Here is a 13,354-nt window from a genome sequence, read left to right as displayed (position 1 = left end):
GCTTTCTGCTCTAATCCTCAGTGAATCGAGACGGCTGACGGGGCGGTGGAGACGGCTGATGCGGCGGTGGAGACGGCTGCTCTGGAGACTGGTGAGGTGGCGAAGACGACGGCTGCGCTGGAGATTGGTGAGGCGGCAAAGATGACGGTTGCCCTGGAGACTGGTGAGGTGGAGGTGAAGAAGGATTGCTGCTATGAGGAGTCGGTGGCCTTGGCATCCAATTTGGAGGGAAGATGTCCTCCTTTGGCCATACAATGGTTTGGGATTTGACTTCTCCAAGTTGATTCAAGTCCCTATCTTCACCTGCAAGGTGGTCGAGCTTCAGCTCCTCATAATCTTTCATCACTACATCCATCGCGACGAGAGTGTACCCTTGTGGAACTGGAGAGCAATGCCAAGTTGGATGTGGTCCAATTGTTAAGGCCGTGCTGACCGCCACCATTAACCTTAAGTTAGCAACTTTCACCTTTAGCTCACAATGTGTGCTCTCAGTGATATCATCTACTAGGTAGTGACGAGGAGGACTTGTCGTCGGTGGATCATCACCATCATCCTGGAGCTGCGTGGAAGCGACACTGCTTTTCCGATTCGATGCAGCTTGTATCATGAGCCCTTGAGATTGATCGCAACCTTGCTGTCTCTCAATTTGATCCTGCTGCGGCCGCTTTACTGCTTCTTCTACATTACGCAGCCGGTCTACAGCAGCCGCTTTCTCAGCTGCCTCCTTTTCCTTTCTCGTCTGATGGCTTCTATCGGGAAATCTCTTTCTTTCCACGGAAAACGCAAGCATCCATGACGGGGAGCCTGGTAAGCCTCGTGCTCTTCCTTTGTGGTCCTTATTCCCAAGGGCGCGTGTGAGATCATCGTTCTCTTTATCGGGAACGAACACTCCCTCTTCAACATCATGTACTGCACGTCTAATATCCTCGAAGGGTAGGGGGTTATCTTTGTGTTTTTGGTTATATACTTCCTTTCCTTCTTCGTCCAACAATCCCCCATGCCCGTAAAACCAGTTTCTTCCTCGTGGGAGCCATCTTAAGGGCTCTGGAGTGGTTTTTTTTCAGATATGATGCCTCAAGTGCTTCCCACTTAGCCATCTTAGAGTCGTAGCCATCAGGCCCCATAATGTGGTGGTACTTCTTCTTACCTGCATTCGCCTTATTTTTTTCAGACTTTTTCAAGGCGTCCTCCGATTTCTTATACGTCACAAATTCAGCCCAGTAGTCTTTTGTCTTCTCATAGCCATGATCGAAATCTGGAGTCTTCTTTTTCAAGATAAATTAGTGGTGCAATCTTTTTTTCCAGCCCCTGAATAGATCGGCCATCTTCTTAAGAGCCCACTCCTTGAATTTTTTCTCTAGGGCCTCTTTTAGCCTATTCATTTCCTCCTCATCTGGCTCCTCCTCATCTGGATCCACGTCTGGCGCCGGCAGGGTGAAATTAAGCATGAGCTTTCTCCAAAGGTTTTATTTGGCTGCTGTGCCGACATATGAGACTCCTTCCTCATCCCTTGGCTTAATCCATTCTCGAATGGTGATACGGATGTGGCCCCTAATAATAACTCTGCATGCCTTCACAAACTTCTACTTTACATCTACGGGAGAAATTGGTTCCCTGACATGTGAGACTCTTTCGATCCTGTACCTCTTACCGTCATCCAGCCTCTTGGTTGGGCCTCGTTTCGTACGTACTGAATTTTTGCTCGATCCGAACGGCTAAAAGAAAGAGCGTTAATATATGTATACATATAACAGAGGATTAATTTATTAATATATATATGCACCTCGACGGAGCGGTCGGCTTCTCCCACGTTGTCTTCTTCCTCATTGGAGCCGCCGATTCCTCCCTCGCCCCAAGCGTGGGCGTCTACCTCACCGGAGTTTCTACCTTGTGTGTTGAGAGACTCATCTCCCTCGTCGGACTCGTCAAGAAACTGATTGGTGACATCGACATCGCTAACTAAAATATCATCCCTGCGGATGACACCATGCATCACGTCTTCCTGATATTCGTCTCTATCGTGTGGATCCATAATATCTACAAATTAATTAAACATAAAAAACTAAATTAACTAACAACTAAATCTATATACATCGAATAATCCACTTAATTAATGCATCGTCGAATAATCCACTTAATATTATCAAATATATAATCTGGAATACATAAATAATACATCTCTCGAATACAGTAATACATAGAATAATAACGACTGATCAGTCAACAAAGAGCCATCGTACTACTGAGGCACGGGCAGTGGACACCCAAAGAGCAGGGAGCATCACCGGATCATAGCTCCGATGAGATCCCCAAAGAACCTTCCAGGTCATGTCGAACCTGGCATCCAACACCTCCATGTAGCGACGGACGTGCTCGTCTCGCACACTCTGGCGCATATCAAGCAGGTGGCCGCCACCGAGTCGACGACGAGGATGCTGGCCGTGCATCGTATGTCCTGCTATTTAAATTCCTACTCTTTAATAAAATTTTCTAAATTTGTACTCTCCTTCCATTCCAAAATATAAGACATTTTAAAGATTTCATCACAAAACTACATACGGAGCAAAATGAGTGAACATATACTCTAAAGTATGTCTATATATATACATCCGTATGTAGTCCCCTAATTAATGGAACCTCTAAAAACACTTATATTTAGGAACGGAGGGTGTAATTAATTGAAAATACATAACAAACTTTTGCAAATGTCAAAATTCTCATCAAACTTTTGCAAAAAAACTAAACAACTAAAACAACTAAATTAACTAAGACAATTAATATGAAACACTTAATTATCAAAAACAATATGGACACACTTAATTAACTAAAACAATATGAACACTTAATTAGCTAAAACAATAATCCTATTTTTCTGTTTTACTATCTAATTAACTAATTTTATTTCTTAACCATAATTTTTTCAGAGTGTTTCAGAGAGTGTATGTGTATGTGTTTGTACGTGTGTGTGTACGTACGGCACCGGCGGCTCGATCGAACGTCGGAGATGGATAGGGTGCGGCGTTGCTCCTACGCCAGTGATGGATCGTGCATCTCCGGTCGTGGCTAGGTGGGGGATGGGCTCGGTAAGGGGCCGCCATGGCGCGAACGACGTGCGGTCGAGCTCATCGATCGCGGCCTCACGAGGAGAGGGAGAAGAGGGCCGGTGGCTCACCTCGGGGGAGAAGAGGCCCGCACGGAGATCCGATACCGACGAGGAGGACGATGGGCATCGGCGATGGCGACAGCGAGGCGGACGTCGGGGCAGCCTGGCGGCGTCGAGCTCGTCTTCGCATGCGGTGCGCGAGGAGGAAGAAAACCAAACTGGCGATGGTGGGGGTTGGACAAATTGAAGTCCCACTTATATAGGACGGGCTTTAGGCCCGGGTCGTGGGAAGAACCGGGACTAAAGACCACCCTTTAGTCCCGGTTTTTCCCACGACCCGGGGCTAAAGGTAGTTTTCAGCAGGCGAGGAATCGGGAAGGCGAGGGGCTTTAGCCCCGGGTCGGGGCCATACCCGGGACTAATGGGGGTCTTTATTCCCGGTTCTAGCCACGACTCGGGGCTAAGGCCCCTCGGCTGGCTGCGTGATATGTTTAGTCCCACCTCGCCGAGCGAGGGTCGCTCGCACTAGTTTATAAGCCCCGCCGCAGCAACTGCATCGAGCTCCTCTCTAAAGCAGGCCTTCGGGTCTATCTGTCCTCTCGTTGCCTGTTGGGACTATATTGGGCTCGCGGGCCCGCATCCTGGCCCACCTGTCGGGTAGGGTTTCTAGTCGTATGCAAACCGTGATGGCCCAATATGCGGCATTTTTTTTACTTATTTAAACTCCATACTTTCTCTTTTAATTTTGTTTTCTATTTAATATCTTAACAAAGAGGTTTCATTCTTTTGAACTTATTTAAACTCCATACTTTTTGTGTGTTCAAAATGCACCATTCAAAGGCACATCACAAATTTTCAACAATTTCTGACTTCATTTGTTATTTTTCGTGAATTATTTTTAGCTAGTTGACCCTGAAATTGAAAAGCACTGCAAATGATCTCTGAAAATGTTGAAAGTTGGCATGGTATCATCCTTTCACCACAAAGCATGTGATAAAAAGTTGAGAGGGTTACGACCAAAATTGGTGCACTTCGTGTACAAAACGGACAATCTCTCTCGAAGTATGAGGGTTCCGAACGATAACTCATCTGTTACAAAGGGATTTCATTATTTTGAACTTATTTAAACTCCATATTTTTTGTGTGTTCAAAATGCACCATTCAAAGGCACATCACAAATTTTCAACAATTTTTGACTTCATTGATATTTTTCGTGCATTTACTTATTTTTTTAGCTAGTTGTTCCTGAAATTGAAAAGCACTACAAATAAACTCTGAAAATGTTGAAATGTGGTATGGTATCATCATTTCACCCACATAGCATGTGATAGAAAGTTGAGAGGGTTACGACAAAAACTGGATGCACTTCGTGTACAAATCGGACAATCACTCTCGAAGTATCAGGGTTTCGAACGATAACTCATCTCTTACAAAGGGATTTCATTCTTTTGAACTTATTTGAACTACATACGTTTTGGTAGTTCAAAATGCACCATTCGAAGGTACATCGCAAATTTTCAATAATATCTGACTTCATTTGATATTTTTCATCCATTTACTTAATTTTTTAGCTAGTTGACCCTGAAATTGAAAAGCACTACAAATGACGTCTGAAAATGTTGAAAGTTGGCATGGTATCATCATTTCACCCACATAGCATGTTATACAAATTGGAGAGGGTTACGACAAAAACTGGATGCACTTCGTGCACAAAACGGACAATCTCTCTCGAAGTATCAGGGTTTCGAACGATCACTCATTTGTTACAAAGGGATTTCATTCTTGTGAACTTATTTGAACTCCATACTTTTTTGTGTTCCAAATGCACCATTAAAAGGCACATCACAAATTTTCAACAATTTCTGACTTCATTGGATTTTTTCGGGCATTTACTTATTTTTTTAGCTAGTTGACCCTGAAATTGAAAAGCACTACAAATGAACTCTGGAAATGTTGAAAGTTGGCATGGTATCAATATTTCACCCACATAGCATGTAATTAAAAGTTGAGTGGGTTACGACAAAAACTAGATGCACTTCATGTACAAAACGGACAATCTCTCTCGAAGTATCAGGGTTTCAAACGATAACTCATCTATTATAAAGGGATTTAATTTTTTTGAACTTATTTCAACTCCACACTTTTTGTGTGTTTAAAATGCACCATTGAAAGGCACATCACAAATTTTAAACAATTTCTGACTTCATTTGATATTTTTCGTGCATTTACTTTTTTTTAGCTAGTGGAACATCAAATTGAAAAGCACTACAAATGAACTCTGAAAATGTTGAAAGTTGCCATGGTATCATCATTTCACCCACATAGAATGTGATAAAAAGTTGAGAGGGTTACGATAAAAACTGGATGCACTTTGTGTACAAAACGGACAATCTCTCTCGAAGTATCAGGGTTTTGAACGATAACTCTTATGTTACTAAGGGATTTCATTCTTTTGAACTTGATTGAACTCCATACTTTTTGTGTGTTCAAAATGCACCATTCAAAGGCACATCACAAATTTTCAACAATTTCTGACTTCTTTTGATATTTTTCATGCATTTACTTATTTTTTTAGCTAGTTGACCTTGAAATTGAAAAGCACTACAAATGAACTATGAACATGTTGAAAGTTGGCATGGTATCATCATTTCATCCACATAGCATGTGATAGAAGGTTGAGAGGGTTATGACAAAAACTGGATGCACTTCGTGTACAAAACAGACAGTCTCTCTCTAAGTTTAATACATTAGTACATAGGACATAAAGTTTGATACAGTAATACACATCACATAAAGTTTAATACAGTAGTACACATCACATAAAGTTTAATACATTACATAGATTTATATTTCGATCCCTTGTCTATGATCGCTTTGGCCGTAACCATGGAGCATCTTCATATTTAACGGGATGCTTGGGTAAATTCTCACTATGAAGGGCGAAATTTCATCAAACTTAATATAATCCGCTGACATGTCTGTCTTGTCCTCATTGTTTGATGAATTAATTTACTTATTTTTCTTTTTTTTTGGTCTGGAGGACATGTCTTTCATGTAGAAAACCTAAGTCACATCATTGGCTAGGACGAATGGCTCGTCTCTGTAACCAAGATTCTTGAGATCAACTGTTGTCATTCCGTACAGCTGGTCTACCTTTACCCCTTCTCCATTCATGTTTACCCAACTACTCCGAAACAAAGGGACCTTCAAAGTAGGTCTTTATTCAAGTTCCCATATATCCTCTATGTAACCATAGTATGTGTCCTTTTTCCCATTATCGTCTGTGGCATCATAGCGGACACAACTCTTTTGGTTGGTGCTCTGTTTATCTTGGGCGGTCGTGTAAAAAGTATTCCCATTTATCTCGTACCCTTGGAAATGTAATACAGTCGAAGAAGGTGAGGCGACCAACAAGTAGAGTTGATCTCCAACAATGTTGGCATTCATGAGACATGCTCGCAACCAACTGTCGAAAGTATCCATGTGTTTTTCTTCAATCTAGGAGATAGCCTTCCCCGGGAACTCATAGCGTACAAAATTCTTTTGCTCCTCGATATACGAAGCCACGATGGTTGAACTTTATAGAACTGTGTAGTGTGCTTGAGTGAAAGAATGCTTGTCCCTACATAGCACTGCTTTCTTTCCTAGTGTGCGTTTTCCACCCAGTCTCCCCTCATGCCGCGATTCAGGAATACCAATCAGCTTAAGGTCAGGAAGAAAGTCTACACAGAACTCAATGACCTCCTCTGTTCCATAGCCCTTGGAGACGCTTCCTTCTGGCCTAGCACGGTTACGAACATATTTCTTTAAGACTCCCATGAACCTCTCGATGGGGAACATATTGTGTAGAAATACAGGACCGAGAATGAAAATCTCGTCGACTAGGTGAACAAGGAGATCCGTCATAATATTGAAGAAGGACGGGGGGAACACCAACTCAAAACTGATAAGACATTGGACCACATCCTTGTGTAGCCTTTCGAGACGTTATCGATCGATTACCTTCTGAGATATTGCATTGAGGAATGCACATAGCTTCACAATGGGTAATCGAACATTTTCCGGTAGAAGCCCCCTCAATGCAACCGGAAGCAACTGCGTCATAATCACGTGGCAATCATGAGACTTCAGGTTCTGGAATTTTTTCTCTGCCATATTTATTATTCCCGTTATATTAGACGAGAAGCCAGCGGGGACCTTCATACTGCTCAGACCTTCAAAAAAGATTTCCTTCTCTTCTTTACTAAGAGCGTAGCTGCTTAAGTATTGACGCCCTTTATTAGTTTTCTTGTCGTATGGGTCTTTCATACGTTGTTGCTCCTCCCATGCTTTTGTTGTATCTTTTGTCTTCCCATACACGCCCAGGAAGCCTAGCAGGTTCACGCAAAGATTCTTCGTCACGTGCATCACGTCGATTGAAGACCGGACCTCTAGGTGTTTCCAATAGGGTAGCTCCCAAAATAAATATTTCTTTTTCCACATGGGCACGTGTCCGGTAATGTCGTCTTTTAGAACAGATTGACCACTAGGACCCTTTCCAAAAGTTACTATTTGATCCAAATCCTTGACCATAGCCAATAACTCATCACCAGCAGGGAGGTTAGGCTTCTTCCGATGATCTTCCTCACCGTTGAAATGCTTGCCTTTCTTTCGTACGGGATGATTGGTCGGTAGACATTGACGACACCCCAGGTAGACAACCTTCTTAGATTTTTTCAAATATGTACCTTTAGTCTTATCTAAACAATGCGTGCATGCATTGTATCCCTTGTTTGACTGTCCTGAAATGTTACTAAGAGCAGGCCAATCATTGATGGTTACGAACAACAATGCTCGTAGGTCAAATTCCTTGTGTTTGTGCTCATCCCACGCACGTACACCTGGTTTGGCCCACAACTGCAAAAGTTCATCAACTAATGGCCTTAGGTACACATCAATGTCGATGCCGGTTGCTTCGGTCCTTGGATGAGCACTGGCATCATAATGAACTTCCGCTTCATGCACAACCAAGGAGGAAGGTTCTAGATACAAAGAGTCACGGGCCAGGTGTGACATCCTCGACTTTTGCAACAGTAATTATTGTAATTAAGCTACAGTGATCAACCGCTAATGATGTCACGTCATCGAATTCCCATCTCAAACCCGCGTTGATTCAAGTCATTCCGGATTCAAAATTTGAAAACAAAAGAAAAAGTACTTTATCAGTTCATTACAAATATTAAAAGAATACGTATATGAAAGAGAGAATTAAAAGTATGTATAATAAATTGTAAAAGAAAGTAAATAAAAGAAAGTATTTAAAAAGAAAAATCAGTTAGTAAAATAAATAGGAAAGAAAACAAAATAAAACAAAACAAAGCAACAAGAAAGAAAAGAAAAAGAAAAAAAAAGCAACCCCCCACCCCCTGGCCGAGCTGGGCCAAAAGGCTCAACTGGCCAGGCCCCCGCGCCCCCTCCCGCTCAAACCCTAGCCCCCCCTCGCTACTCCCTCCCCCCCCCCCCCCGAGCGCCGCCAGCCCCACCTCTCGCTTCCCCCTCCCCACCGAGAGGCTCTCCCCCTCTCGTCCACTCACCCCCTCCCCCACCTAACCCCGACGACAGAGCCCCTCACCCCCACGACCCTCTCTGCTCCCGTCGCCTCCCCCCTCCCAGATCCTCCCGCCGGTGGCCTTCCTCCCCCCCCCCCCCCCGCCGGCGAGCAGCCCCCCCACGGCCTCCCACCTCGCTCCCCTCCCGTCGGCCCCCTGTCTCCCGCCGGCGGCCCCCTGCCGCCTCTCTTCCTCTCACCGGTGGCCCTCTTCTCCACCCCTCATCCCTGGCCGGCGAGCCCTCCCGTCGTCGGGCCCCTCCCCGTCCACAACCTCCCCTGCGCCAGTCCCCATCTCGCCGCCCCCCCCCCACCCACGGGTCTCGTGCTCCCTCGCCGAGACCCACCCCCCCCCCCCCCCCCCCGTCGAGGACCACCTTCTCCTCTCTCAGGTCGGCCCCAGGAGCACCGCGACCCCGCGCCGGCCGGAGCCCCCGTCGGCGGCTCCATCCCGGGGGCCCTCCTCACCGGGGCCCCTCTCGGCGAACCTCCGGCCGGCTCCTCCTCGCCGGCACGCCCGTCTTCACCGGAACCGCGTCACCGTCGTCACCTTCACCTTCGTGCGAACTCCGGCTTCATCGGGCCGTCTCGTCACCGTCGGTGAGCCCCTCCTCGGGCTCCTCCCACCATGTCGTTCTCCTCGCCGCCCCGGTTCCGTTCCGGCAAACGAGGCCACGATCCGTCGACGGTAGACTCCGGTAGGAGGGATTGAAGTTTATGTTCTTCTATGTTGAGTTGGAGCAGAGAGAGTTCTCTGTCTCTGTGTTAGCAGAGAGGGAGATGAGAGTTTTGAGAGAAAATAAAGAAAAAACAAATGTTGTATTCCGTATGTATGTATGTATGTATTCGATACCCGTATTTATGTATGTATTTGCGTATATAGGCATGTGGAGAAATACGACATGTGTATGGTTATGTATTTGTGATTAATGAAATGAGTAAATGGCCCTAGGCCACTTACCGGTGGGGCCAACGCACCCGCTGTCTATGACAGGGAGGCCCCACGCGATAGTTAAAATAAAAATAAAAATAATGTTTTTATAAATAAATAAATAAATAGATATATTAGTTAAATTATTTAATTAGAATAATTAGAATATGACACGTGGGTCCCCCACTAAATTTAATGTGATAAATCAATATTTAATCGATATTAAAACTTGTGCCTATGACGTTCGGGACCCGCTGGTCAGTTGACCAGTCAAATGTTGATGTCAGCATGACATCGCGATGATGTCATAATAGGATTTTATTAAAATATTTAAATCTGTTTTTAATTCCTAATTATTAAATAAAACTTTGAAAATTAATATTAAATAATCCGTAAGTCAGATCGAGATATTTTCAACATGAAAGTTGATCAGCAAAACGAGACGAACCCGGATACACGGCCCGTTCGTCTGTCACGCGTCCCTAGCATAGCAAACATTGAACTTTTCCATCGTTTCCAGTATAACCGGTAGTAGCCCAAGACCCGGAAAATATCGTCAGATATTCTTCCGACCCGTCTTTGACGGATGTTCCTGCGTTAGCTCATGTCTAGCCTGCATCTTTCCATGTCATGCTTTGTGTTGCATCGGTGCTATTATTTATTGTTTCTTCCCCCTCTTCTTAACGGTAGACCCCGAGACTGACGCTGCTGCCGGGTACATCTACGACCCTGCCGATCAGTCCTTTGCCGCAGAGCAGCAAGGCAAGCAAACTCCCCTTGATCATTCCTATATCGCCTATGTCTTTCTTCCTACTGCTTGCATTAGTATTTTGCTACTGTTATAGTTAGCTCCTATATCTGATGCATAGCCTGTTTTTGATGAACTGCTACTTTCAGTCCTGTACTTTAATATGCTTAGTATAGGTGGAGCAGTCATCCCCTCTGACCCCGTAGTTCAGTTGCCCCGCTTGTTTTCAAATCTCGATCTCTGATCGACGAGCCAGACCCGACACAGCATATTCACCCCCCTCCGTTGTACGACGCTACAGAGATACTATCGGGTACCGAGGGTGACACCTCGCTAAGTACTCCTGATGTTTTCTCTGTAGTATAGCTAGTCGGTCGTGGTTATCGAGGGTGATTCCTCTTTCACCATTCCCGATGACGCCCCTGTCGTGCAACCCCTCAAGTGTGGGACCCCCAAGGGTGATTCCTCTAAGCCCACCTTGACAGGAACATTGTTCGGTATCCAAAGAGGGTGATACCTCGGATTCCCCCCGATGTTACAACCACACAGTTACTCGACCATGTTACTGGGATCATTGGTGATTAGTTGTAAGACGGTTGGATTCCCGTGAGACTATGTTGCTGGCCTAATTAAAATGCTAATGGATTTGGGTATTTGATCTGGGTTGGTCGGAGAACTTTTCGCACTAACCGTCTACGTGGGAAGAATTATGGGTACTCGGCGTCGCGGTATCAGCCGAAACTTTTCAGATGCCAGCAATGTAGCGGCGCGCGCCCGAGTGGTCCCGAGATGCATCGCGCTTGTGATTAAGGGATGCTAGGACTGACATCAGCCGCCCACGCCACGTGCAGGAGCGTGAAGGGGAACTGGGCCCATGAACCCTTTGTGCTTAGGATTTAGACCGGCAGGCTGGCCTCTCTGATTAGTCTTAGGTGGGGCTGCGACGTGTCGATATTCCGAGGCCGGGCAGGACCCAGAAAAGTATGTCCGCCCAGAGTGTTATCGAGCGTGACGGGACATCTGGTGCACCCCTGCAGGGATGAAAATTAACTATTCGGATAGCCGTGTCCACGGTTACAGGACGACTTGGATTTGTGCCCCGATCTTTTACAACTACAATTGTTACTTAACTGGAATTAGTTTGCCTCGGGATTGCTTCCTCGCAGGGAGTCAAGGGAGGATCTTTAGGCGTGACCTCACTTTAATATTGCTGCAACAATATGACTATTTATTGTGTTACCCCTGTTCTACTCTCGTCTTTTGCTGCAAGACCCTGAAGATTCTATTCTTCGATAGGACTAGGCCTTCTCTCTCTATTCTCGCATTGCTGCAGTCAGTCCACATATACACCCCCCTTCTTTGATACTGATGCATAATTAGAATAGTTCTGATGTAAGACTTGCGAGTATTTTGGATGAGTACTCACCGCTGCTTTGCTCCCCCCTTGTCCCCTTGATCCGTTTGCTGCGACCAGATGATGGAGCCCAGGAGATGGAGGTCCCCGCCGCCGACGACTGCTACCCCGACGGTGCCTACTACTACGTGGAGGCCGCTGATGATCAGGAGTAGTTAGGAGGTTCCCAGGCAGGAGGCCTCGCCTCGTTCGATCGTTGTATCTTTTGTGCTAGCCTTCCCTAAGGCACCCCATGTTTTATGTCTGTACTCAGATATTTGTTGGTTCCGCTGACTCGGGTGTTTATCGAGCTTTCGTATTCTAGCCTCGAGGTCCCTGGCTTGTAATATGAAGCTGATGTTATTTTATTTGTGTCTAGAGTTGTGTTGTGATATCTTCCCGTGAGTCCTTGGGTTTGGTCGTACGCATTTGCGTGTATGATTAGCGTACGATTAAATCGAGGACGTCACAAGTTGGTATCAGAGCCGACTGCCTGTAGGTAGCCCCCTTTCCAACTCCTTGGCCGAAGTTGAGTCTAGTGTTTGAAAAACTTTGCTAACACTGATGTTGTGGCTTACGGGCCCACATCTCAATTGGGTGGTATCATTATCTTTTACTCCTTTCCTATACTCTGGGCTCTACTTTCTTTTCTCTTTCGGGTCAAAGATTTTACTAACTCTAATATTAGGTTCTCGTAAATATTTCATCCCGAAGAGCCCCGTATTCCAGACGATGGCTTTATCCCTCAGAAGAACCGCGGTTACTCTTCGATGCTCTCTTGAGTTGTTGTGCTCATTGCTTCTGCAATTTTCCCTTCCTTCGTCAACCACTATGGATGACAACATACAAATGTCGTTCATACTTTGTTCTCCAATTGCTCTTGTTTTACGAGATGCAACGAAATAGCTTATCGGGGATTTGTCCGTCATCAGTTGTCATGGGTTCCGATAGCTCTCTGTCTGAATTACTATTCGGTCTTCCGAAATCCTCCGTAGCCACATGTTCATGACCTTTCTCACCTGCTTGCATTATGGTTAAATCCATATGTCTAGCAGCATTCATTAAAATCCTTTGTGATTTTCCTGTGATTTTATTGATTCTACCTTTTTGCGAATGCACACGATCATCTGTTGTGGCTCAAAAATTATCTACCGGCTCAGACGTCCTCCCAGACCGAGTTGGTTCTCGACAAATCAAATTTTGGTGGGTTGTCCATCTAAGTCCATTCAACCTACTTGTATTTGATTGGAGCATCTTATTATGATACGCCAACCTGGAAATCATAATTCCTTTGGTAATTAAGTATCGATATTTTTCAGATGTCTATTAACACGATGCATTGCATCCTATATCCCTCTGATTGAGTATCGTTACTCACATCATATCATTTGGGGATTGTCAGACTCATTCCGAGTTATTATCCGACGGCATCCTTTGCTTTAGAAAATTCTTGTGATTGCTTCCACTGACACATGATGCCATTAGTAAATTGTGTCTTCTCCCTTTGATAAGTTGTCCCATACGATTTGTCAACCATGCCCTTCAAGCATGTGTTAATTACTCTTGAAGTTTGTGGTATATGTTCCTAAGAT

This window comes from Hordeum vulgare, chromosome 7H, assembly GCF_904849725.1.
Source record: "Hordeum vulgare subsp. vulgare chromosome 7H, MorexV3_pseudomolecules_assembly, whole genome shotgun sequence".
Lineage (NCBI taxonomy): Eukaryota > Viridiplantae > Streptophyta > Magnoliopsida > Poales > Poaceae > Hordeum > Hordeum vulgare.
The sequence above is the reverse complement of the archived record's forward strand: the minus strand, read 5'-3'. Positions refer to the sequence as shown.